We start from the raw sequence: 6,140 nt of genomic DNA on the forward strand, positions 1-6,140 counted from the left end.
TCAGAATTCTGGGACTGTTGTTGATTTAACTGTGTATCCAAGTGTCCCATCTGATTAGTTAAGCTCTGAATGGAAGCTCTGGTCTCTTGTTGAAACTGCATGTTTTGCATAGTCATTTCACAAGTTCTTCAAGGGAAGGTTACGGAGGAGCCTCAACTGTTTGTTGTTTCTGGGGCTATTGCTGTTGTTGTTGCTGCTGCTGGATTGGTGGAGGAATGTATGGTCTGCTTGGGCCAACAACATTATGAAAATAAGGTTGTTGTTGTGAAGGACTCGACCATCTAAGGTTGGGATGATTCCTCCACCCGGGATTGTACCTGTTGCTGGAGAGGTCATAATTGTTCTGTTGTGGCTGATTTTGCTGCTGAGGTTGAGGAGGTCGATTGTAGATGTTTGCAACATAAGCTTCAGGCTGTTCAATTGCATCAGATTGTTGCACAGAAGGACAAAGATCTGTATGGTGATCTGCAGAAGAACATAGACCATAGACTCTTGCAACAGGTGCAGATTTTTTTATTCATGGCCAGCCGGGTTACCAGGTTAACCAAGGCATCTAGTTTACCTTCAAGCTTCTTAGTCTCGGCTGATGAAGATGAATTCGTGGCTACTTCATGCACTCCTCTAATGACAATAGCATCACTTCTGGAACTAAATTGTTGGGAGTTTAAAGCCATCTTCTCAATAAAATTTCTGGCTTCAACAGGGGTCATGTCTCTAAGGGCTCCACCACTGGCAACATCTATCATACTTCTCTCCATGTTACTGAGTCCTTCATAAAAATATCGGAGAAGAAGTTGCTCAGAAATCTGGTGGTGAGGACAACTGGCACATAGTTTCTTCAATCTCTCCCAGTATTCATATAAGCTCTCTCCACTGAGTTGCCTAATTCCTAAAATATCTTTTCTGATGGTCGTGGTCCTAGAAGCAAGGAAATTTTTTTTCTAAAGAATACTCTCTTGAGGTCATCCCAGCTCGTGATGGACCTTGGAGCAAGGTAATATAGCCAGTCCTTTGTCACTCCCTTTAAAGAATGAGGAAAGGCCTTCAGAAATATGTGATCCTCCTGGACATCTGGGGGTTTCATGGTGGAGCAGACAATATGGAATTCTTTCAGATGTTTGTGCGAGTCTTCACCTGCAAGGCCATGAAACTTTGGAAGCAAATGGATCAGTCCAGTTTTAATAACATATGGGGCATCCTCATCAGGGTATTGGATGCACAAGCTTTCGTAGGTGAAATCAGGTGCAGCCATTTCCCTTAGAGTCCTCTCACGGGGTGGAGTTTGTGCCATGTTCTCAGAATGTTCAAAACTATAATGCTCAAAATCACCAATAATAGAATGCTCAGGATGCTCAAAAGGTACAAAATGATGTCTAACTAATCTATGAAATGTCCTATCTATCTCAGGATCAAAGGGTTGCAAGTCAGATGGATTGCCTCTAGTCATACACTATATTCAGCGTGCACAACTAGTTGCCTTCTTATCCAAGTAACATTGTAGGTTTGAACTACAACAACCATTAAATGATATCCAAATGACTTGAAATTTTGTGAGAAACCTTATAAAATGATGAGAAGATAGCACAAAAAATTTCAAATGAAAATTCAAAGTCTAACTATAGAATCTAAAAATGATAATTTAAGAAAAATAATACTTGGAAAATAAAAAACTTTTGACAGAATTGCAATTTTTGGAAGAAGAAGACCTTAGTCGGCCTATGGCAGGCTGCCACGGCATGAGAAATTTTTTTCTACCCCAAATACATGTATAATAATAGCGATTCTGATAACCGGAGCAAAAGTTATGGCTGTTTGATGTTTTGACAAAAATCAAATTCACTACTTTTTGGAACTTTCAAATCTGACTAAACTAAGGGCTCCAGCTATTTTTCCCACAAAATATGGATCAAAAGAAGTGACCACAAAAAAATTCAGCCAAAAATAACAACTATAGCTTCCAAAACAAAAAATCCCAATTAATTCAGCAAGAGTGGTCTCTAAAATCCGTCGCTAAGGGATTTCCACTACTACCCTGTTTTCCAGTTCAACAAAAGTGGTCGCTGAATCCGTCGCAAAGTACTATTCACAGCAAAACACAAAAACTAAAACAGGGGAAGCGCTGAACAGAAAAACTAAAACAAAACACCACACTAAACAAAATAACAAGACACTAAACAACACTTCACACAACACACGAAAGCATAAAGCAACTAAACATAAAACATGAATCACTAGCTATTATGAACCTTTGGACACTACTCCCCGGCAACGGCGCCAAATTTAATCGAGGCCGTACCCGAATCAAATAAACATTAAAATGTAGTAACTAGGAAGTGATCTTAGGTTGTTTCCCAACGAGCAATGATAAACCAAATGTTCATAATAGATAATAGAAAAATAGTAACTAATTTTTTTTTGGGGGGGGGGGGGGGGTTGTTTGCTTTTGTAAATTAAACAGCGAGTAAGATGTGAATTAGAAAATATCAGAATTAAAACACGTTGCTTCCCCTTGATTCACAAGCAAGTCTCTTATCCTAGGTTACGAGAGTTTATCCTTTATCAGTTCAACCACTTAATCCAACCCTAAATTAAATTACTAAGCAAAATTTAATATAAGGCATTCATTATGTGATTAAGCAACACATACACCAATTAATCATAAACGATCATTAAGCATGAACGTAAATTAAGCGCAGAGACAATTAATCAAGCACTAAGCATGCATGAATTAATAGCAACAAATTCAGAGTAATTAGTGAAGAGGAAAACTGAACAGAATTTAACAGTAATAATAGAACCTCAAAGAGAACTGTGCTTGATCCTCAAGAGAAAACAACACTAGAGACTTAGCCTTCCATTAATCAATAGAGAACGAAATTATGGATTGAAGAACGAAATTTTATTGTTGAAACGAAAAGTAAAAACTGGAATTGCAAAATGAAAATGTGTCTAAAAGAAGAGAAGCCTAAAACTAAAAACGAAAACATGAGAGAAGAGAAGTGAGGACCTAAACTAGAACCTTGGTGTTGTTATATAGTTTTCCAGCCCCAAAGCTTAAAAATCTATTTTAAATCCAAGCCCATAAATAAAATAAAATCAAATCTAGATAAGATAAGATAAGATCTAGATGAAATAATATCTAGATGAGATCAAATCTAAATAATATCTAGATAAGATAAAGTCTAGATAAGATAAAATTTTGTAGAATAAAATAGTCTGCCGTCTTCAAGTCCAAGCCCAATTTTGGATTCAAGCCCAATGCTTCATTAATTCCTGAAATTAGATTAAGAACATCAAATTAGCTTAATGGGTCCCAATAATAAAACTGCCTAATTAATTTGACAATTAAGACTAATCAGTACTTAAAATGGTGCAAAAAGGGTTATGAAATAGGAGAAAATAATGGCACATCAAAGAGCCGTCATTGCTTGCCGTCGAACCACCATACATTGGGGAATGTATTAATTGGAGCAGAATCCTCAGAATCCACCTCAAGGATTTGGTAGAGAAAAATCTCTCAATTCTTTCTTTCGTAGCTTCTCTGAGGTAATCTTGACTTCTATGCCTTTCTCCTAGTTAGTTTGAGCTTCCCTTAGTGTTTCTTGTGTTTTGGGTACTGTAATACGATGTTTTTACACATGGTGAAAGTTATCTTTTTATAAAATTGATGTTGTTTTCATGACCTTCGTTGAACCCCGGTCACATTGAGATAGTCAGAATTTCAAAATGATGTCTCCTTGTAGTAGAATCCGGAACACCCCTTAGCCCATTTTGTTTTGACAGGGGTAATGGACCTCGAATGTTATTATTAACCTTATTTTTTGAAATCTATACTAAATTCCCTTTGATTTGGTATGTAGAACCTTGTATTTGGACTGGTGAAAGTGAACATGAGAGATCTCTGAGCGACGAAGAAAGGAGCTGACAAAGAGCTCACAATAGGTGAGGGGAGTTTATTATAATTCTATGGCTTTGATGCCATAATTGGGGTCAAGGAACCCAATTATAGGAATGCATCTTTGTTCCTGTGTATGTTTGTTTTCAAGAAAAATAATGTTTTCAACGCATGGGATGCGATACGTTTATTATTGATAAATGACATTATTGTTTTTATTAGACTTATGTTGTCTGAAGACTTGGGGAGTGTGAATCTCAGGTATGAAATATATATGTATGTATGTGTGGAGTGTGATTTACTGATGATATTGTTATTGATGATATTAATTGATATGAGATGATGTTGGTGTTGATGATAATATTGATATGAGATTATGTTGTTACCGATGATAATAATTGATATGAGACGATGTTGGTATTTATGATAATATTGATATAAGATGATACTGTTATTCATAATAATATTGATATGGGATGATGTTGTTGTTGTTGATAATGTCATTGAGATGAGATGATGTTGATGTTGAGAATGACATTGAGATGAGATGATGTTGTTGTCGATAATGACATTGAGATGAGATGTTGTTGATGATGAAAATGTCATTGTGATGATGTATATTGTGTATGTACATGGGGGGTGTAGTGACCATGATGGATATCCTTGGTGGGGGAAATAGAGTGGTTAAAGAGTTTTAAGCATCTCTGGAGGGGGATCACTTAGAATCTTTGATTATCCATGATCAATGCATTGATGGTGCCCATGTTTCATATTTCATATTGCATGAAAATAATGTAAACTTTGTCAAAGTGGATACATGGTATTTCCTTACGAATGGTACCACATTGCATTTCAGAGTTAAGGGCTAGGTGCATGCATCATACTGAACATGATTGATTGGAATTATGGAAGGTTGACGACTACTTGTTGAGTGCATGTTGGACTAATGGATGTTTCTGTATGATTATTGTATTATTTAATGTTTTCTTACTAATCATGTTCATTTGATTTTTGTGTTGACTTATTTTATAATAAACTCACCCTTTCAATTTTTGTACTGTGTGGTTGGTACCTATGATGATCACGAACCTTTGTTCATGGGAGCAAATGGACAACAGTAGAGTACGTGAAGTGAGATTCTTTTGTGGAGCCGCCAAGCCGATGTGATGACATTGGGATTATTTTGGGAAAGAGTTATGTTTTGTTAATCAACTCCTTCATAGCTGGTTCTATAATTCTTTTTGAATTGAGGATGTAAATCACAGATTTAATTATATGTATGAACTAATTTACTTTCCATTATGTGAATGATATGTACAAAGCTAATATATATATATATATATTCCTTTTTAAGTAATTGTGTGTTTGTTTGGTGAGCGTATATCGCGGAAAATTTACTCTCATTTTTCATAAGCAAATAAATGGAGTTTTCATTTAAAAATTTATGAATGTCTAATGTTTAAGCATCTGATCGTTTGATAGTTACTCTAGTTGTTGTGTTTGGAACTTACTCACCTTGTTGTGTTTCCATGAGTTGTAGAGATTTGATTGATGTAGTCATAAAGTGTTTGTATCCCTGATGTTTGCTATACTATGAGTTTCAATGCCTTGTCATGAGTTATCAGAATGACTATCTGTATAATTTGTGAAGTGCAATGGGACAAAATGGCAAGCGATCAGGAATACAAAGGATGAAAAATAAGTGTTAATGTCTGGAGCGAGAATTGTTTTAGAGGAGTATTTTCTTGAGGAATCAACTCCCAAGAGTAACTAAGTAGGGACTTGAGATGGGTGTGATTTCGTTTTGTTCTTTTTCTTGTGTGTATTCCTTCCATATTCTCACTTGCTGGTGTGCATAGGGAGTGATGGCTAGACAGAATGATAATAGATGCTCTCCAAGCCTTAGCTCAGGCTATGGGGAATCAAAATAGGGGAGAAGCTAATGGAGCTACTAAGTATCAAGGGTTGGACCTCTTCGAACGAAACAATCCACCTACTTTCAATGGAGGATACAACCTTGATGGTGCTCAGAATTCGATAAGGGAGATTGAGAAAATCTTCCGAGTGATGGCGTGTTCGAAGGGGCAGAAGGTTGCTTTTGGTACATATATTCTAGTGGAAGAAGTCGAGTATTAGTGGGAGTACACTCGCTGATTCTTGGAGGCTGAAGGTCAAGTTATGACCTTGGAAACTTTCAAGAAGTTGTTTTTGGAGAAATACTTTCCTGAAGATGTTAGGAACAAGA

At 36.4% G+C, this 6,140-nt stretch overlaps 1 non-coding gene across 1 annotated transcript; it reads left to right on the forward strand.

The window, feature by feature from the left end:
- Window positions 1–804: 804 nt before the first annotated feature.
- LOC113000834 (small nucleolar RNA R71) lies at window positions 805–911 on the forward strand. Its single transcript, XR_003266155.1, has one exon. It is a non-coding gene; the product is annotated as a small nucleolar RNA R71 (small nucleolar RNA).
- The last annotated feature ends 5,229 nt before the right edge of the window (window positions 912–6,140 follow it).

The sequence above is a fragment of the Glycine max genome, chromosome 20, assembly GCF_000004515.6.
Source record: "Glycine max cultivar Williams 82 chromosome 20, Glycine_max_v4.0, whole genome shotgun sequence".
In the NCBI taxonomy this organism is placed as follows: Eukaryota; Viridiplantae; Streptophyta; class Magnoliopsida; order Fabales; family Fabaceae; genus Glycine; species Glycine max.